The 22,997-nt window shown below is 33.6% G+C and overlaps 1 pseudogene; it reads left to right on the plus strand.

Annotated features, from left to right (window-relative positions):
* The first annotated feature begins 15,153 nt into the window (after positions 1 to 15,153).
* LOC140620562 (ubiquitin-fold modifier-conjugating enzyme 1 pseudogene) lies at positions 15,154 to 15,663 on the plus strand (annotated as a pseudogene).
* The last annotated feature ends 7,334 nt before the right edge of the window (positions 15,664 to 22,997 follow it).

Genomic DNA, 22,997 nt, shown 5'->3' on the forward strand with positions numbered 1-22,997 from the left:
ACAAAGAAAAATAAAACAAAAGTCAGAGATGAAGAGTAAAAATACACTACATGGAAAAAATACTAGACTAGAAGAAGTAGAAGAATGGATCAGTGACCTGGAGAACCAAGTAATGGAAAGCGATCAAACGAATAAGACACAGAGAAAACAATAATAAAAATAAATGAAAATAGACTTAAAGAACTCAGTAATACCATCAAGTGTAAAAACATTCACATTATAGGAAGGCTAAAAGGGGTAGAAAGAGTAAAGGGGGAAGACAAATTATCTGAAGAAATAATAGATGAAAATGCCCTAAATCTGGAGAAGGAAACAGAAATCCAAATGCAGGGAGTACAGAGAGCCCCCCAACAAAATCAAACCAAGGAGGTCCACACCAAGACACATAATAATGAAAACAGCAAAAATTAGTGATAAAGAGAAAAATTTTAAAGCAGCAAGAAAAAAAAGAACAATTACAAACAAAGGAAATCCCATAAAACTATCAACTGATTTTTCGACAGATACATTACAAGCCAGAAGAAAGTGGCATTATATATTCAAAGTGCTGAAAGAAAGAAACCTACAACCAAGAATACTCTAAACCAGCCCTATAAGAAATGTTAAAGGTGACATTGATTAGAAAGGAAAGACCATAAGCAGAAGTAAGAAAAGTAGGAAGCACCAAACCAGTAAAACTAAATCTATCTATAAAAATCAGTCAAGGGATTAACAAAATTAAAGGATATAAAGTATGGCACCATATACCTAAAATGTTGGGTGGGGAGGAGTAAAGAATGAGTTCAAATTTAAGCAAATATAACTTTATTTTTTTTTAAGATTGTATTTATTCGAGAGAGAGAGAGAGAGAACAAATAGGGGAGAGGGACAAGCATGCTCCCCACTGATCAGGGAGCCTGATGTAGGGCTTGATTCCAGGACCCTGGGATAATGACCCAAGCTAAAGGCAGACGCTTAACTGACTGAGTAACCCAGGTGCCTCACAACTATCACTTTAATATAGACTGGTACATGTGTAAGATGCTACATATAAACCTAATGGTTATCAAAAATCTGAAATCAGTAATAGGTATGCAAGTATTAACGGAAATCCAAGTATATCACATTAGTAATTCAGAAAACCATGAGAGAAGAGAGCAAGAAAAGAAATGAATAGACAAGACATATAAAAACAACCATAAAACAAGTAACAAAATGGCACCAAGTGCATTGTCATCAATAATTACTTTGAATGTAAATGGATTAAACACTACAACAAAAAGATATATGGTGACAGAATGAATAAAAAAGGAAGTTCTATCTATATGCTGCCTACAAGAGACTCATTTTAGACCTAATGACAAATGCAGATTGAAAGTAAAGGGATGGAAAAGCATTTATCATGCAAACTGAAGTGAAAGGAAACCTGGGGTAGCAATACCTATATCAGACAAAATGATTTAAAACACAGACTGCAAACAAGATACAAAAAAGAACACTATATAAAGTGAAAAATGCAACAAGAAGATATAACATTTGTAAATATTTATGCACCCAATCTGGGAGCACCCAAATAAAGGAGCTAATAACAAACATAAAGGAAGTCATCAACAGTAATACAATAATAGTAGAGAACTTTAACACCTCACATACATCAAGAGATAGATAATTGAAACAGAATATCAGCAAGGAAACCATGGGTTTGAACGACACATTAGACCACATGGATCTAACAGATATATTCAGAACATTCCGTCCTAAAACATAATACAAAGTCTTTTCAAGTGTATGTGGAATATTCTCCAGAATAAATCATGTATTAGGCCATAAAAAAAATTAAAAAAGATTAAAGTAATACTGTCATAACACAATGCTATGAAACTAGAAATCAACCACAAGAAAAAAATGTGGAAAGAACACAAATACATACAGGTTAAATATCATGCTGCTAAACAATGAATGGGTAAACTACTAAGAAATCAAAGATGTAATAAAAAAAATACATGGAGACAAACAAAAATGAAAACACAATGGTCCAAAATATTTCAGATGCAGTAAAAGATGATCTAAAAGGGAAGTTTAAAGCTATATATCACAAAAAGCAAAAAAATTATCAAACAACCCAAATTCATACCAAAAGGAGCTAGAAAATGAAGAACAAACAAAACCCCAAGCCAAAAGAAGGAAGAGAATAAGAAAGATTAAAGCAGAAAAAAATAAGTAGAAACTAAAAAAAAAAAAAAATAGAGCAAATGGATAAAACCAGGAACTGACTCATTGAGGAGATAAAAAAAAAAAATTTCTTAAACTTTAGCTAGACTCATTGAAAGAGGTCAAATTAAAACAATCACAAAAAAAAAATAAAAAAAAATAAAACAATCACAAATCAGAGGAAAATAGCAACCAATACCACAGAAATGCAAAGGGTTATATGAGGGTATTATGAAAAATTACATGCCAACAAAATAGAAGAAATGGATAAATTCCTAGAAACATATAATATCCCAAAACTGAAATAGGAAGAGATATAAAGTTTGAACCAACGATTACCAGCAATAAAATTGAATCAATAACCTAAAACTCCCAGCAAACAAAAGTTTAGGACCATGGATTCATAAGTAAACTCTACTAAACATTTGAGGAATAGTTAATATTCTTCTTAAACCATTCTGAAAAATAGAAGAGGAGGGAATGTTTCCAAATTCATTCTATGAGGCCAGCATTACCGATTCCAAAACCAGATGAAGACAACAAAATAGAGAACTACAGGCCAATATATCTGATGATCAGATGTACAAAAATCTTCAACAAAATACTACAAACAGAATCTGACAATACATTAAAAAAAATCATTTATCAGAGTCAAGTGGTCAATGAATCTGACAAAGTAGGGAAGACTATGCAATGGGAAAAAGACAATCTCTTCAACAAATGGTGTTGAGAAAACTAGACAGCCACATGAAAAAGAATAAAACTGGACCACTTTCTTATACCATACACAAAAATAAATTCAAGTTGTATTAAGGGCCAAAACATGAGACTTAAAAAAAAATCCTAAAAAGAAAACAGAGGCAGTAATGTCTCTGATATTAGTGGTAGCAACATCTTTTCTGAATATATCTCCTGAGACAAGGCAAATAGAAGCAAAAATAAATCATTGGGACTACATCAAAAGAAAAATCTGCACAGCAAAGGAAACAATAAAAAAACTAACAACCTCCTGAATGGGAGAAAATATTTGCAATTGGTTATTTGGATTATTATTCTGTACATTATTATCCAAATAAAGGATTATTATCCAAAATATATGAAGAATTAAAAAAAGAATTTATATAATCCAACACCAAAAAACACAAATAATTTAATTAAAAATGGACAGAAGAAATGAACAGAAATTTTTCCAAAGAAGACATTGAGATGGCTAAAGGACATATGAAAAGATGTTTAACACATCACTAATTATCATGGAAATGCAAATCAAAACCACATTAAAATACTACCTCATACCTATTAGATTGGCTAGAGTGAAAAATGCAAGAAATAACAAGTGTGTTGAGGATGTGCAGAAATAGGAACCCTCCTCATACAGAGTTTTTGGGAATGTAAATCAGTGCAGCCACCTAGTAAACAGCATCAAAGTTTCTGAAAAAAATGGAAAAAAAATAGAAATACCATATGGTCCAGTAATTCCACTACTGGGTATTTGCCCAAAGAAAATAAACACACACTCATGCACAATGCGATATTACTAACCTTAAAAGAGATTGAAATCTTGCCATTTGCAACAATACAGATGGCTCTAGAGAGTAAAAATCTAAGTGCATAGGTCAGAGAAAGACAAATACCATATGATTTCACTCATATGTGGAATTTAAGAAACAAAACCAAACAAACAATGCAAATGGAGACAGAACAAAAAACAGACTCTTAATTATAGAGAATATACTGCTGTTTACCAGAGGGGAGATAGGTGGGATGATGGTGAGATAGTTGAAGGAGATTAACAGTACACATAAGATGAGTACTGAGTAATGTACAGAATGGTGAAATAGCTGAAAGAGATTAAGAGTCCATATGAGTACTGAGTAATGTACAGAATTATATTACCCTCCTGAAACTAATATATTGAGTTCTCAGTTACTGCAGTGGAGGTAATTGGGAGCAAGGAATAGGTAGCAAAAAAGATAGCTCTTTTGGAAATGAAATCGGTTCTTTTTGGAAAAGATTAATTGTTAGGAGAAATTCAGCCTAAGAGTACTTTCAAGGATAGGAGGTTGCAATGAAAGGCATGGATCTCGTGAAGATACAGCCTAGATGCTAAGCCAGCTACTTTGCAAGAAAGAATGGGGAAATAAAACAGGTGAAAAGAGGCCGTCTAGTGCAAGAATAAATACCTAACATGGATCTCAGAAATAATTCCTTAAAAGAAGCTACAATCTGATTGGATTCATCTGTAGAGAAATTTATACTCTAGGGCACTGGTGAAATAGTATAGTGATCAACTGGAAATTAAGAGTTCAGTGCTGTACAATAACTGAAAATTTAAAAAGTTACGACAGGGGCTTAGAATTAGAATTGAATTGGCAGAGTAATTAGTGAAGTTGAATGTGGACTGATAGAGATCATTCAAAGCAAAGAACAGAGAGAAAAAAGAATGAAGAAAGTTAGAGAGTGCCTCAGAGAATTGTACACCACCACCAAGAGCACTACATTGTATATAATGGGAGCAGAAGGAGAAAGGGTCATTAAAAATAATTTTTTAAAGAATAATGGTAGTAAACTACCCAAAAATTTATTTTATAAAGAATTACCTGTACATCCAGGAAGCTCAAAAAACTCCAAAAAACATAAAATGCAAAGGGATACCTTATAGTTAAAACAATGATAGTTCAATATAAAATCTTGAAAGCAGCAAGTGAAAAAGGACTCATCATTTACAATGGTCCTCCAATAAGTAACAGCTGACTTCTTAGTGGAAGCAACAGAGGCCAGAATGTGGTAGTTAATAAGTTATGTTCTCTTAAGTCACAATGAACATCAAAATTAATAAATGTTAAACTATATCTCCTAAAAGAGATACAGGTTTATGTTTTTGTGAACCTCTGGTCACAACATTTTTATCAACCAAAATACAATTTGCATTATCTGTTTGCCAGCATCCTTATAAAACAAGTCAGTTTCAGCTATATTGAAAACTCACTCTTTCACATAATCATTTCCCGTGTATTGGAAAGTAGGTAGTTTTTTAAATCTTCTGCAGATTCCTGACTTTTGATTTGTCATTTAGTTGTGACACCAAAAAGCACAAGAAAAAAGGAAAGATAAAGTGGTCTTAATTAAAATAAAAAAAATAATATCGTGTTTCAAAATGTATAAAGAAAGTAGCAACACAACCCTGAAAAATGCCTGAAAATGAGAGAAAATGTTTGCAAACCACATATATGAAAAGAGACTTGTATCTGGAATAAAGAATACTTACACCTAAATAATAAAAAGATAACTCCAATAAAAATGGGTGAAGGGGTGAACAGATATTTCTCTAAGGAACATATACGAATGGCCAATTTAACTTCTAGGTATATATCCAAGAGAAATTAAAACATATTCAGGTGCAAAAGCTTGTACATGAATACAGCAGCATTTTTCATAATAGCCAAGAGATGGAAACACCCCAAATGTTGATCAATAAACAAATAGCCAAACAAAACGTGCTATATCAACACAATGAACTATGATGCAGTTATTAAAATGAAATACTTACATATACCACAACATGAATGAATCTTGAAAACATATGGTAAATAAAATAACCTGGCAACAAAAGCCCACATATTGTATGATTCTATTGATATGAAAGTCCCGAATAGGGAAATCTATAGAAATAGAAAGAAGATTAGTGGTTGCTTAAGGCTGGAGTTGGAGGTGGCTATATAAGGATTATGCGCACAGGTGAATATACTAAAAAATACTGAATTATGTACTAAGTAGGTGAGCTATATCTTATGTGAATTATATCGCAATAAAGCTATATTTTTGAAAAAGAAAAGACATCTTTAAGGAAGCGACCTGGATACTAAGTTCCATTGAGATGATGAGTCTTGGTGGAATGTGAAAAGAAGTGGAAGGATTACATGAAGAACAGCTAATGTAAAGGCCCTGAGGTCTGAAAGAGTTCATAATAAAATTAGTGTAGGTAAAAGGGCATGGAAGTGGCAAAAAATGAGAAAAATAAAACATGCATTTGATAGACAATATACAGGAATTTGATATCCATGGGGATGATTTTAGGCTTATTCCTAAGTCAACTGAGTAGATATTGAAAAAACTCTAAGCAAGAAAGAGATTTAATATGATAGGACTTTTCAAAAATATTCTGTGACAGGTTTGTCGAAAATGATTGGAGAAGTTGAGAGGTGGTGGCCACATTGGTTAGAAATATGTGATGAATCATGTATCTTTGGAATTTTTTGAATGTAGATGTTTTCCTCATCTTTTATATAATTAAGGGAATGAGAAGGCTCCTCACTTCCAACACTTAGGAAGAGCAGGACTGATGAAAAATTTAAGGAGGAATTCACTCTTAGAATCATGTTAGTATAGGGTTGGAACTGGCAAGATCTTGATAATTAAAAAATTTCATACCCTCTGAACTGTGCTTACAATGTCCCCCTTCCAGCCCTGATGAGAAGCTTAAGGATTTGATTCAGAAGAACATCCATTTCCTATAAGATTTGTGAACAGAAGCATGTTTCCTAAGTTCTCTCAGGCTCAGATTGGTGACATACAAAGTGAGATTCATGTTAGCAACTTGAATCTGGTGGTTCTGGTGCATTAATTTTAGGATTACAACTATGAAGCTGCTACACCAAAAGGCCAAAGGATTTAAGAAGCACTCGATTACAGTATTCTTCTAATACTTTAAAAATTTATTATGTAGTTCCCTTGGCGTTAAAAAAAAGTTTCAAAACATTATTTTACAGGATGAGCTTCTTTAAATTGAGACATACATACATGTATGTATGTATGTATGTTTGTATTTCCACTTGGCCCAAATTTACATCTCCAGCCTTATTTCTTTGTATTGTAATTTCCCTTGAGGCTCAGGCAAATTGCAGTTCTTACCCTTTTTTGCTTAATTTGGAAGACTTACAACCTATATGTATCAAGGTAAAACAATAATAAAACCCTAAATTTATGAGGCAATAAAAAATGGGTAACAAAAATTGTACCATTAATTACTTCTATTATAAGTAAGGCAGAAATAATCACTATGAATAAGTGAGGGTCTTGAATGGAGCCAAGGTTGCCCATGGGTCCTTAAACTGCTCATGAATTCGTCTTCCCTCCACCTACCCTATGGTTTAAAGGCAGTTTCAGACTCTCAACATTCATCTCAGCTTGGTACAAGTCAGTAATTTTGCTTTCCAGATATGTCTAAGGATGAGTCCTGCTATTTCTGAATACCAGTGATTTCCTAAGCAAGTTTGCCAGATATATGTATGCAAAATGAAAACCCAGTCATCATCAGGAAACTGTGTGGCTTTGAGATTCCCATCACAAATAAATATGTAAATGGATATAAAATATATAAATATCCAAATATTTTTTGAAATGTCTTGATGAAAATCTATACTTCCTCTCTCTTTCCCCAGTCATTGATTCACAAATAAGATTGCTTCCAACTTTTGCCAGTTCACTCTTCTCTAATTACAGACATGGAAGTTATCTTCCTGCTTCTATTTCTGTTGGCATGGCTTTCCAGTTCTTCATTTAGATACATGGAATTCATATACCAAACTCTACGGTTTGGTTTAAACTCAAAATATTGTTCTTGCAGAGGCAATGCACCTGGCAATCACCTCCCTGAGATCTGAATACAAGTACACATGTACCTTAAAGAGACACTGTTACCCAGGAAAAGAACCCAAAACTATAAAATAAAACAATATTTGAAAATAGTTCTGATCATGTATCACAGGTTCATGTGTTTATTGTCTTTTTTCAGTGAAATGAAATTGATCTAAAACAAACTTTGCTTCTCAGAGTCAAGGATGTTGTATAAGATTTGGAAACAGTGTTTGAAAGAAATAGTTTCACTATATTTGAAGGAAGAGTTGAGCTTTTTCAACAGAAAAGTCTTACTTTTTTCCCTGTACAGAAACTGACTAGAAGGTCACAACTGTTGTTATAGTCCTGAGAGGGCTCCCTTATCTCAGCATGAACCTCTTTTTTTTTTTTAACTCTCTAAAACCAACTCAGAGGAAACTATTTTTCTTTATAAGCCTATTATGAATGAGTTATATAATTTTAAGTGAATGGAAGCATAAATAATAAATATAACATAAACATGGTTGAACATTTCACCATTATTGACATATACTATTTAACACTTTATTAGCTCCTTTTAATTTCATAATATTCCTTGTTCATTTCTCTAGTCTAATTTCCCCCTCAGTCACTACTTGCTAACAACACGAAACTTCTATAACTTCTTCACATATACCTTGTTCTTTCCCATCAGTGCTGATGGATATCTGCTGATGGGTATATGAGAGATATTCTCTCAATATCAGCACACACCTCCTCCCATTTCTTCATGTAGCAATTTCCTAGTGCATTTCTATTCATTCTTCTGTATTTTTTTGAAACAACCTTGCCTTAGAAGAGATCAGTTGGATTTGTCACATATATTTGTAAACTCACCTCATCATTTCTGTTACACATTTCTAATTATTGTGTAATATCTGTTCTCCCTGATAGACTGCAAACTTCCCAAGGCAGAGATAGCATCTGTCTTGGTGTTCTCTTTCCCCTTCTGCTGCTTCAACTGGTTAAAGACCAAAACACCTTAATGTCTGCTGAAAAGAAAAAAAAAATGCCTTCAAAAATTTTATTGTTAGCTATGGCTCTTGGATTTGTGTAAATATGGAACATTTTTTATAAGAGTGTTTTTGGTATTAAAAGAAGATATTTATATTTTGGATAAAACTGTGCTATAAAATATTATATTTAGGTTATCCAGTATCTTCTATAAAAACGGAATGAGAAATATCTGAGTTTGGAATAGTTAAAACTTGGATTAAATTACTTGAATCAGTTCTTACTAATATATATACTTACATATAGTATGGTTTGGTTTTATGCCTCATAAAAAAAACTTTCCCTAAGCCTATTACTATATAATTCTTGTTTTTGTTTGTTTTTAATCCTGGTTTTCACTTTTGCTTTTCTTGAAAGTTTTTGATTATCAATTTGGGGAAGTATTGCATTGTTTTTGTAGCTTACATTTTTTTTTTTTGTTCCCTCAAATCGTCTTTGAAAATTCTTGAGAAAAAAATATTCTAACACCTACAAATCTGTAGGAAAGAAAAATTACATATGTGCACAGAACATGTACTTGATTGTAAAGATATTATTTTGTGTAATTTCTTGTTGTGTTTTATGGAGTGCCTCATATGGTGTCTGTCATATGATGTTCCATTATTTTATTTAAAAACAGAAAGTTATTATATTGTTGCATTGCATTTAGCTATGAAAAATGAGGGAGAGAAAGATGAATGTTCCCTGTTACAGAAATGGTATAGGGAAATTTGCATCATGCTGCTTGAAATTTTCAAAAACCCAAAGCAATAGAGGAAGGTGTTATGCTATGGGTCTTGAATCAGATGGCGTTGGTTACGAACAAAGCTCTAATTCTGAGATCTTTGCTAATTTCTTACTTTTCTTAAGCTCTGTGAGTCTCAACTTTCTAATCTGTAAAATTAAGTTAACAGCATCTGCAATGTACATTCAAGAATTGATTTTCAAAATTGGTTATAAAACACTATGTATTAGGTGTTATCAAAGAATTATTGGTTATAAAACACTATGTATCAGGTGTTATCAAAGAATTATTGATTAGTCCTTTAATCCTTATGATAGCACTATTAATTTGTTATTATCTATTTTATTTATTTATTCTTTAAATATTTATTTATTTATTTATTTATTTAATTTACTTATTTATTCATTCATGAGAGACACACAGAGAGAGGCAGAGACATAGGCAGAGGGAGAAGCAGACTCCCTGCGGGGAGCTTGATGTGGGACTAGATCCCAGGACCTCACAATCATGACCTGAGCCAAAGGCAGACACTCAGCCACTTAGCCACCCAGCATTCCCACTATCCAAGGCTTAGAAAGATTAAGCTATTTGCCTATGATATGCAATAAATGGCCTGAGACCATCTTCTGCTCAATTTTCTAGCAAACTTGTAAGTCTCATGGCTTTGATGAAATATCTCTCTCCCTAATAGTTTTTACTTTATCTTGTCATACGATTGAGACTTATTTTTATTAGCATTTTATAGACCCTGCTAAACAGTGTATCATATAATAGGTGGAATAACAATCTAATAATCTCTTATCCTGGTGGCAATTCATAATGAGAGGGGGAAAATTCACACAGTTTACATCTCCAGATAAAAATCTCTATGACAGCATTATTTAGAGATGAAGGTTAATATAGACAAAAGCCTGTGGGACTAATTGAACATAATTTGTTCAAAATTTCTCCATAACTTGTTATAATTATCTCACCATGAGATAGCAAATGGTGTTGTAAAGAAAAGTAGCAATAATTCCTTTCCATTTTTCATGGATTTTTATTGTAAACATTTCTGTCCAAGAAATTTTATCTTTTCTTCAGTTACTAGTTGAGTAAAATATTGACAACACTTTGGGGGAAATGAGATTGTGAAACTCAAATTTTACATATCTTTATTGCCAATGTATTTTTTGTTTTAAATTTACCCCCTCCAAAATATATGTTTAAGTATAAATAATATATATACAATGTAAATAATTCAGAGAAATAATGTATACACTCATATCACATAAAGAAAAATTGCTCACATTTTGTAGGTTTTTCATATATATGATAGACTTTAAAAATGAGATGACATAACACCATTTACTTTTCACTAAATATATATCAGTGTTGCTATTATTATCAAAGGCTGCATGGTAATTGGTTATCTAACTGGAACTATGTTGATGGCATCTAGACTCTGTTGGTATTTCTAGCATTTTTTATTTGTATTTACTTTATTTCTGCTAAGTTCCCTCAGGCTGGCCCCTCACATCATTTTGGTGAATTACATGAACACTGTTAAACTAATCACTGGCATGAAGAATAAGATTATGGTGGTTGAGACTTGGGAAGATGTTAGGCTAGGAGGATCCTGAGCTTACCACCACCGACAGAAACATTAAGACTACAACCACATATAGTGCAACACATTTTGAAAACAGTCTAAAGACAAGCAGAACAGCTCTTTCACAATTACAGATATAAAGAATAAGCTATATCAAGGAGAGGAGAGGCAGAGACACAGCTGGGAACCAAATCTCCAGGGCAGAAATCCACAGCAAATGTATCATAGGCATAAATATCCCTGAGGGGCAAGGAGATCAAGCCCTACGCTGACCAGTCCCCACCCTGGCAATGTGCACCAGGAAGATGAGCCCCCATAATGACTGGATTTGTACAGTCAGTAGGGCTGAACTCTGTGAAATCCAGATAGCTATAGGAAATTGAGAGTCTGCACACAAACCTACTCAACATGACACCAAACACAGAGGCAGAAGTTTGAAAAATTCCTGGGTTATATATGAAGGAAATTATGCCAGAGGGGCAGGGATCTGCTGGAACTTTCTCCCAGAAAGAAAATGCTAGCATGTACCATATTTGTTGTGCTCCTTCAGCCCTGTCATCCTGATGCTGGTGATAGCCAGTTCTGGGTACTTTCTGTCTACTTTCTTACCAGCACTTTTTCTGCCCTGCCGTTCACTGGTGGATCCAGCCTACCCAACATGCCTGTCCCAGCAGGCACTTCTCTATCTAAAGAAGCTCCTGCCCTGCTACACTCAGCAGGCAGGTTTTGTCAGGAACAGTGTTCCCTCCCAAAGTAACTACTATCCCACCACACTTGGTAGACATCCCCAGGCAGAACCACACTCCTCCAAACCAATTCCTGCGATGGTTGGGGTGGGGGAGGGACTCTACCTACCAGCAAGTCTACAGCGGCTAGAGCCAGGTGTCTCAGCCAACCCCACCAATGGCTAGCTCTGCCCTCAGCAGTTATGGCTGAGTCACAACAGGAAGGTGCCTGCAGCCTAATCAGGGGCACCAGTGGAACATCTGGTTCAGCTTGACTCCACAGGACATCTTCTACACAAGTTAACTACTTTCAAGACCAAGAGACTCAGCTGACCTAACACATTGAAATATCACAGAGAGTCAGACAAAATGAGGAAACAGATGAGTATGTTCTAAACAAATATGTTCTAAACAAAAAAGACAAAAGGTCAGAAAAAGCACTAAATGAACTAGAGATAATTTACCCACTTAAGACTTCAAAGTAGTGGTCATAAAGATGCTCATTGGACTTGAGAGAAGAGTGAATGAACTCTGTGAGAGTTTCAACAAAGAGACAGACAATAGAAAAATGAACAAATCAGAGGTAAAAAACACAATAACTTAAATTAAAAAATACATTAGACAATATCAAAAGCAGCTTAGAGGATGCATAAGAATGGAGTAGCAATCTGGATAGCAGAATAGTAGAAATAATCCAAACTCAAAAGAAAAAAATAATAATTTAAAAATGGGGATAGGTTAAGACAGTTCTGGAATAACATTAAACTTTCTGACATTTGCCTTATAAGGGTCCCAGAAGGAGAACAAAGAGAAGGAAAGATCTGAGAAATTCCCTACCCTAGGGAAACTGACATCCAAGTCTTAGAAGCACAGAAAGCCCCTAAGAAGATGAACCCAAGGAGGTCCATAGCAAGACACATAATAACTAAAATGACAAAAAATAAAGAATCTTAAATGCAGCAAGAGAAAAGTAGCTATTTATGTAAAAGAAAACTCCATATGGCTACCACTTAATATTTCAACAGAAGAGAATGACATGATATATTGAAGTGCTGAAAGGAAAAATAAAAAAACAACAATGAAAAACACTACAGCCAAGAATACTCCACCCAGTAAGGCTACCATTAAGAACTGATGACAAAGAATTCAGACAAACAAAAATTAAAGGAGTTCAGTGCCACTAAGCTGGCATTATAAGAAATGGTAAAGGGACTTCCTTAAACAAAAAGGAAAAGGTCATAACTAGAAAATTATGAAAGGCAAAAAAATCTTCATTGGTAAAAGCAAACATACGATAAAGGAGGTAGATCTATCACCTATAAAGCTAGTGTGAAGGTTAAAAGACAAAAGCAATAAAATCAATTATATCTATAATTATTAGCTAAGGGATACACAAAATAAGGTGTAAAATATAATATCATACACATAAAACATGGAGGGGAGAGTAACAATATAGTGCTTTTAGTATGTGTTTGAATTTAAGTGGCCATAAAAACTTAAAGCAGTATGCTGTATACTTATGATGTTTTATATATACTTCATGGTAATCACAAGACAGATATAACAGATACAAAAAAGAAAATAAAGAGAAAAAATCTAAGCATAATAAGGAAAGTCATCAAATCACAAAGGAGAAGAGAAAGAGAAAAAGAAACAGAAGTTCAAAAACTAAAAAACAATTATCAAAATGACATTAAGTACATTTCTATCAATAATTATTTTAAATGTAAATAGACTAAAAGCTCCAATCAAAAGACAGAGTGATTGAATAGATAAAACAAAACAAAACCGAGACTCATGTATATGCAGACTATAAAAGACTCACTTATGACCTAAAGACACATACAGACAAAATGCAGGGATGGCAAAAAATATTCCTTGTGAATGGAAGAAAAACAAAACCAAATACGGTAGCAATATTTATATCAATAAAATAGGTCTGAAAACAAAGACTAACAGGGAAAAAGGAAGGGGATTACATAAGATAAAGGGAAAAGTGCAAAGAAGGATGTAACAATTGTAAATATCTATGTACCCAACACAGACATACCTATAAATATAAATACATCTTACAAAACATATTAACAGACATAAAGGGAGTTGATAGTAATATAATAATAGTAGGGGACTTCACCCCTTTCATCAATGGCTAGATCATCCCAGAGAATATCAATAAGAAAATATTGCTTTTGAACAATACATTAGACCATATCGACTGACCTGATAAATATAGAATATCCAAACAAAAACAGCAGAATATATATTCTTCCCAAGTGCACATGGGTCATCCACCAGAACAGATCACATGTTAGGCCACAAGACAAATTCCAATAAATTTAAGAAGACTAAAATTTTATCAAGCATCTCTTCCTACCACAGCATTATAAAACTAGAAATCGAGTATAAGAAAAAAAAAGCTGTAAGATAACAAACAGGCTAAAAAGCATACTACTCAACAAACAGTATATCAGCAGACATACCAAAGAGGAAATTAAAAAAAGGACCTTGAGACAAATGAAAACAGAAAGATAATGGTTTGAAAATTTTTGAAACATACCAAAAGCAAAACTAGAAGAGAAGTTTATGATGATTCAGGCCTACATCAGGAAACAAACAAACAAACAAAACCTCAAACAAATAAATAATCTAACCTTACAACCAAAGGAAGTAGAAAAATAACAAAGTTTAAAGGTAATAGAAAGATGGTAGGCATAATAGAGATTAGAGCAGAAATAAATAAAATATAGGCTAAAAAATAGTAAAGATTAATGAAACTAACATCCAGATATTTGAAAAATGAACAAAATTGATAAACATTTACTCAAACTAAGAAAAAAACAGAGAGGACTCAAATTTTAAAAAATGAAAGCAGAGAAATTATAACTGACTCCACCAAGAATTATCGGACTACTCCATAAAAGTATATGCCAATAAATTGGACAATTTAGAACTGAATAAATTCCTAAAAACATACAATCTTCCAAGACTGAATCAGGAAGAAATACAAAACAAACATTCTAATTACTAGTAGGGAAATTGAATCAGTTATCAAAAACCAAAAGCCCAGGACCAGATGACTTCACAGGTGAATTCTCCCAGACATTTAAAGAATTAATATCTATCCTTCTCAAACTATTTTAAAAAAACGAAGAGGAAAGAATACTTCCAAATTCATTCTATGAGGACAGCATTACTCTGATACCACAACCAGACAAAGAAAACACACAAAGAGAGAATAAGCATCCTGGTCCAAGATGGTAGGTGAAGTCACCCGATGTGTCATGCCTAAGGTCCCAATTCTAAAGGCTAACAATGGACCTGAGATTCGGAGTTGTGAGTGCAGCAACTCAAAGAGGACTATCAATCTCATATTTGGTATGTGGATAATAATAAGAATGTGGAGAATATTTATTTGGTTCTGACTTGAATACTAGGAAGGGACTTAGTGTTTGGAAAATGCTGTTACACTCATGACCCCAAATATAAGTTTAACATCATGTTCAACATTCCTACCATATATTCATTCCACTAATGCTTCAGAAATTGCAGTCCCTGAGCTAGATGGGAAAACCAGAAAGATGTACAAGAGTGGCAAAATATGCCCAAAATATGCCCATCACTTTAAGGCTTTGTGGACCAGGAATGTGCCTAGGTTTGAACTAGTTCACCTCATGACTCTGGGGCCAGGGGTATAACTGGCAGTGAAAATCCCTGATTGGATTCAGGAGGGCATGATTCAACATACAGAGAAATGCAACCAATGAAGGATCAAACCATTGAGGCAGGACAGAGAGAACTTTGATGGGATACATTTCTATTTTCTGTGCATCACTCTTCTCATCTAAATGTTTCTGCACACCCCTTGGCCCATAATTGTTACTAAGCAGCCACAGCAGGCATTGCTTAAAAACAACACCACATTATTGTTACTGGATTTCAATGCTACACCTGGAAAGGAAAGACTGGAGCTTTGGAAAGCCAAAAGGCAATCTATATCCCTTCCCCAGGTGGAGCAATGTTAGATCCAGGAGAGAAAGGGGGCGCTGAAAAAGGGTACATTGTCTTTTTGGTTTCTTGAGATAATTTGTCAATAAAAGCCACTTCCTCTGGTGGAAGGAGGGAGGGAAAGAGAAAGGGAGAGAGGAAGAAAGGAAGGAAAGAGGGAGGGAAGAAAGAAAGAAAGAAGGGAAGGAATTACAGGCAAATATTCCTGATGAACATAGATGTACAATTTTTTGGCAAAATATTAGTATACCAGATTCACCAATACATTAAAAGAATACTCACCACAATCAAGTTCGATTTATTCCAGGGATGAAGGAGGGTTCACTATTTGTAAGTCAATTAACAGGATCCATTTTACAACAAGTGAATGGTAAAAATCATTTCAAAAGATGTAAAAGAAGCACTTGACAAAATTCAACATCAATTCTGATTAAAACATCTCTCAACAAATTGTGTTTAGAGGGAACACATCTCAGCATAATAAGGTCCATATGTGACAGACCCACAACTAACATATCCAATGGCAAAAAGCCTAACATTTTTCTTATAAGATTAAGAACAAGACAGAGATGTCCACTCTTGTCACTTTAATTTAACATAGTACTGAAAGGTCTGGCCACAATAATCAGACAAGTAATAGAAATAAAAAGGATCCAAATTGGTAAGAAGTAAAACTGTCACTATTTGCAGATGACATGACACTTAATATAGAAAACCTGAAAGACTCCACCAAGAAACTATTAGAACTAATAAATTCAGTAAAGTTGCAGAATGCAAAATCACTGCACAGAAATCTGTTCTGTTTTTATACACTGATAACAAACTAGCAGAAAGAAGAATTAAGAAAGCAATCTCTTTTACAATTGTGTCAAAAAGAATAAAATATCTAGGAATATAATTAACCAAAGAAGTAAAAGACTTATATTCTAAAAACTATATGACAATGGTAAAAGAAATTGAAAATAGAACACAAAAAATGGAAAAATATGCCATGCTCATGATTTGGAATAATTAATATTCTTAAAAATATCCATACTACACAAAGCTATCTACAGATTTGACACAATTCCTATCAAAATGCTAATAGTATTTTTCACAGAGATAGAAATACTTCTGAAATTGTATAGAACCATAGAAGACACCAAATACCAAAGTGATCTTGAGAGAGAACAAAGCTGGAGGTATTATAATCCCAGATTTCAAACTATACTGTAGTATAGTAATCAAAATAGTATGATACTGGTATAAAAGTAGACACAGATCTGTGAAATAGAATAGGGAGCTCAGAAATAAACTTACACTTATACTGTCAAATGATCTCTGACAAAAGAGGCAAGAACATAAGAACATATAATGAGCAAAAGATCATCTTTTTAATAAATAGTATTAGGAAAACTGGACAGCTACATGCAAAAGAATGAAACTGGACCACCTTCTTACACCACTATACTAAAATAACCTCAAAAGTATTAGATTCAAATATAGGACCTACTACCATAAAACTCCTAAGAGAAAACATAAGCTATAAACTCTTGGTCTTAGCAATATTTGGGAGTATCTGTCTCCTTGAGCAAAGACAACAAAAGCAGAAATAAACAATTGAGACTACATCAAACTAAAAGCTTTTGCACAGTAGAAGAAACCAACAAAACAGAAAGGCAACCTACTGAGTGGGAGAAGTTATTTGCAAATGATATACCTGTTAAGGGGCTAATATCTGAAATATACAAAGAATTTATACAAATCAATACTAGAAAAACAATCCAATTAAAAGATTGGAAGAAAACCTAAATAGACATTTTTCCAAAGGCATACAGATGGCCTACAGATGCATGAAAAGATGCTCGACATCACTAAACATCAGGGAGATGCAAATCAAATCCACAATGAGATATCACCTCAGACTTGTCCGAGTAGCTAGAATCAGAAACCCAAGAATTAACAAGTGATGTAAAGGATGTGAAGAAAAGAGAATCCTTGAGCACTGTTGGTGGGAATCAATTTACCGATATATAGAAACCATTATGGAGGCTTAAGAAAAAAAGAAAGAAAAAGAAAGAAAGAAAGAAAGAAAGAAAGAAAGAAAGAAAGAAAGAAAGAAAGAAAGAAAGAAAGAGAAAAGAAAAGAAATACATATGACCCAGTATTTCCACTACTGGATATTTATCCAAAGAAAACAAAAACACTAAAAAACATGTATACACCCTTATGTTTATTGAAGCATTATTTTCAGTAGCCAAGATATGGAACCAACCCACATATGCATTGATAGGAGTGTGGGATCTTGCTATTTGTGACAACATGGATGCATCCAGAGGGTTTTATGCTAAGTGAAATAAGTCATAGAGAGAAAGGCAAATACCATATGATTTTATAGATTCTATGTATAGAATTAAAAAAAGGAATAAACCAATGAAAAGAAGAATCAGACATATAAATACAGAGAATCAATGGTTGCTGGAGGAGGGGTGAGAAGGTGGGCAAAATAGGTAAAGGGAAGATACAGGCTTTCACTTATGGAATGACTAAGTCACCAGAATAAAAGGTACAGCGCAGCAAATATAGTCAATAGTATTGTAATATTGTAGTATGGTGACACTTGTGGTGAGCATGATATAATGTGTAGAGTTGCTGAATCGCTATGTTGTACACCTGAAATCAATTTAGCATTGTGTGTCAACTGTGCTCAAAAATTCTTCTCATGATGAAACTTCATTAACTACAACAAAGATAAGACATATTCTAAGAAAATATTTGTAATACACAGCTGAAGAAAACCTTGTACCTATATGAGAATATAGGTAACATATGAAAACCCTACAGATCAATAATTAAATGACAATCTAACAAATAACATGTCTAAAAGAGATTAGCAGAAATTTCACTAAATGGATAAATAAATAAATAAATAAATAAATAAATAAAATCACAAAAGTTTATGTTGATGACAATCTAGAAGAACCATAACTCTCAAGGCATTGTCGGTAGTGTATAAAAAAGAAAAACAACTTAGAAAATTGTTCAGCTTTTTCTCACAAAGTTAAACATATCCCTACCCAATAGTTCACTGTTATGAGTCTATCCAAGAGAAGTTAAACATGTGTGGGCTCTGAAAGACTTGTATAAGAATTTAAAAATTATTATTTAAAATAGCCCCAAATTGAAATAACTCAAATATCAAGAGAACATATTTTGTCATATGCTTATAAATATGCAGCAATAATAAACAATGAACTACTAGCAAACACAGTAACATCAGTGTATCTCAAATCACTATGGTCAACAGAAAAAGCCAGGCATAAAAGTATACAGATTGCAAGATTCTCTGTTTTTTTTTTTTTTTTTTAATTTATTTATGATAGTCACACACAGAGAGAGAGAGGCAGAGACACAGGCAGAGGGAGAAGCAGGCTCCATGCACCAGGAGCCCGACGTGGGATTCGATCCCAGGTCTCCAGGATCGCACCCTGGGCCAAAGGCAGGCGCTAAACCTCTGCGCCACCCAGGGATCCCTCTCTGTTGTTTTTAAATAAAGTTCAATAGCACTCAAATTTAATTTCTAAATTAAATTAAATTAAAACTGCTATCATAACAGCAGTTCCTGGTGGCTGGATGGGAATTAACATTGAATACAGCAACTTTCTGGGTTGATGGAAATATTCTTTATATGGATTCCTTAACAATTTTATAAAGAAAAAAAAATTTATAAAGAGGTATTGCTACATACAGGTAAAAAAGGTACCAAATGTAATGGAATCCTTGAAGCTAAGGATTCATGTGGGCATTGTGCTAAAAAAAATGAGATTATTAGTCAAGAAATAATTAGTCCACTAATTTCTTCTCTTTGGCATGGAAGATCATCCTGCTCTCCTGGTGTTGGCCTAATCACAGGACTCCTAACTCAGGGAGTTAAGAATCCAGTAACAGGTAAAACTAATCAACGACAACAATATTCATCCTTATTTTGGAATTTCTTGCTGGTAATTCCCAGTCCCTGGTTAGATGCTTTAGTCATACACAAATAAAGTTTAATTGAAATACTATAGTACCAAATTTTTTACATATTTTAAGTTAATTAGCAGGTCTCTTAGATGTCTCTTCAGCAGTCTAGAAAAACCGTATTAATTAATTCAGGATTCACTTCTTATATCTGCCATTTGCCAGATCCTGAGGTAATAATTTAACATGATCCCTGCCTTCTTGAAGCCTATAGCCTTCCATTCTTGCATTAAATTGTAACTCATAGCTAAAAGACTTCTCATTCAAATTATCTCCAATTACCGTTTGAAATGCCAACAGCTAACACACTGCTAGATATTTATTTACATAAAGTGGTATGACCTCAAAAATATTACTGTAAAGTCAGGGGTAGCTTCTTCAATCAGTTCGTCTATCATAAAGTCTCCAATATAATTAGTCATGAGGAATTTATCTGACTAGAATGCCCCCTTTCTCAGAGTTACAGAATATACCCACAATATGGACTAATATTTTAACTAACATATAATGTACAGTATTTATCAAACATTCAATATTGAGTGTAGATTCTGGATATTTGTACTGAAAATTCCTATGAAACATGCAAAGCTTAATCATTTCCTCATAGTAATTAATGCTTTTCATCCCCTGGGCTGGCTTCTGAGAACTTCACTGTCCTTTTCTCTTGTGAGGTCTCTTAATATTTCTTCTAGTACTGAGGTACTAATTCCATATTTAAGGTGTTCAATAATTTGATATATGTATACATTGTGAAAGGATTACCATAGTCAAGCTAATTGACATATCCATCACCTCATAGTCATTGTGTGTGTTGAACACCTAATGCATCTTCTCTTAGCAAATCTTAAGTATGAATAACACTGCAATGGTCATAGTAGCTCAGATCTCTTGTCAATGCAATGGCTCTACCAATTTACACTCCCACCAGCAGTACATAAGGATACCATTTTCTTTACATCCTTGCCAATACTTGTTATCTCTCATCTTTCTTAACAGCCATTCTAACAGGTTATGTGGTATCATCTCATTGTGGTTTTGATTTGCATTTCTTTGATAATTAGTGATGCTGAGTACCTTTGCTTGTATCTGTTGGCTATTTGTATGTCTTCTTTGAGGAAAAAAGTTTCTATTCAAGTCATATGCCCATTTTTAATTCAGGTTATTTGTTTTTATGCCATCGAGTTCCTTAAATATATTGGACATTAACCCCTTATCAGATAGGTTTTGTTTGTTTGTTTGCTTGTTTTTGTATATATTTTTTATTGGAGTTCAATATGCCAACATATAGCATAACACCGAGTGCTCATCCCGTCAAGTGCCCGTCACCCAGACACCCTTTTTGTTTGTTTGGAACTGAGTCCCTGTCTTTACTGTTCCCTACTGAGTATGTTAAAGGGATACTCAGGATCATTCAGTCCTCCAAGCTTTTCCTCTCAGTATATAATAGGCTACTCTACATTTTGATATGGCCATTTTTCTGAAGTCTCTCCCCATGGTAAATCTCCAGTTCTGTAAGGTGGTGATGGGGAAGGGACTTTGACAATAGCAGGGTGATGAAGCCTCATTTACCAAGAAAACATAAACTTTTTTTTTCTCACCTCTTCAAAGAGGTTTTCCTTGACCACCCATATTAAAACAGCATCCTTGTCAGTCTCCCACACATGCCTTTGGTGTACTTACTTCATGGCTTATATCACTACCTCAAATCATCATATTTATCTAATTTTTACTTGTTTATTATCTGTATTCCTTCAACTCTATCTCCCAAAGTGTAACCAAAAAGTGAGCTCTAGATAATTAGCAGCTCTGCCCTGTATTTCTCATTTTTCAACGTACTGTCAACGTGGCATATAATCAGTAAAGATACCCATTTAATAAACGGATTTTTTCAATTTATTAAATGTTTTTAAACCAGGACTTTCTTTTCTTTGACATGGCTTATAAGTTTAATTATTCTAAACAAAGTTGTCATTCTAAGTGCACTTCTATCTTAAATTTCTTATTTTCATTGAAAATAATTGAGTGATTATTTACTTTCAATTAGTAGATTTAACTACCCATCATTTTGTGAAATTTCTTTCAGCATGAATTTTGGAAACCTGTGTTTCTCTACCAATTCTAATATTTGTTTATGTGTGTATTAGATACCTAGGGTCTGGCATGGGCGGGAGAGCAAGGAAGGCAGGTAGAGGATATTTGAGCCTTAATATTACTCTTGAAGTTCAGACGAAATCCTCACTCTAATTTATAACCATTTTTTCAGTACTTTTAAAATTACATATTTCATATTTAATATAATAAATCTCTCTTATAATGAAGAGCCTAGGGACCAAAACTGATACTGAAATCAACCTAGTTCTAAGAATGAAAAATGACTGTTTTCAATTACATAAAGTAATTCCATCAAAACTTGATACAATTTTTTAAAATGGAAGTTGGAAGTCTCCTATAACTTGGACAGGTTTAAAGATACAGTAGTATCTGATTTTTTGCTTTACTTTTCCTGTGAACATTATTTAGCAAAATTTTCTTATATCCAGGGCTTTTGAACTTTTTAGGGTAGTTTAGAACATGATTATAGCAAGATGACTTCCTTCCTTATATCACAACATGCTAGTATAATCTCATTACACACAAATGAAAACTGCAAAATAATTCTTAAAAGATCTGATTTAAAAAAAAATAAAGACAAATGTGCCCTTATCAAGGTGTTTCATCCCCTGAGAAGAAAACCTATTGTTCAGACTAGTTCATCTTCTAACCCATAATTCCCACTTCAGGTAGCAAGTTTTTAAGGAAATGTGTCTTTTTGCTTATAACAATAGTGATATTGATAACTGTTAACATATATTGAAAAGTTTCTAAACACCTGGCTCTATGCTAAGCTCTAGGAATGCATACATTAAGTTTTACAAATCTGAGAATGGAAATTTCTACCCCTTTTATATCAATAGGGAGGCTAGGTATTTTTATTGATACAAGTAGAAAGTGAAGACAGAACCAGAACCCAGGCAAGAGAGGAGATGGGGACTAGAAAAATGTCAGAGTGAAAGCCCATGTGAGCTACAGAGAAGCATTAGGAAGAGCCATGAAT

This window comes from Canis lupus, chromosome 29, assembly GCF_048164855.1.
Source record: "Canis lupus baileyi chromosome 29, mCanLup2.hap1, whole genome shotgun sequence".
In the NCBI taxonomy this organism is placed as follows: domain Eukaryota; kingdom Metazoa; phylum Chordata; class Mammalia; order Carnivora; family Canidae; genus Canis; species Canis lupus.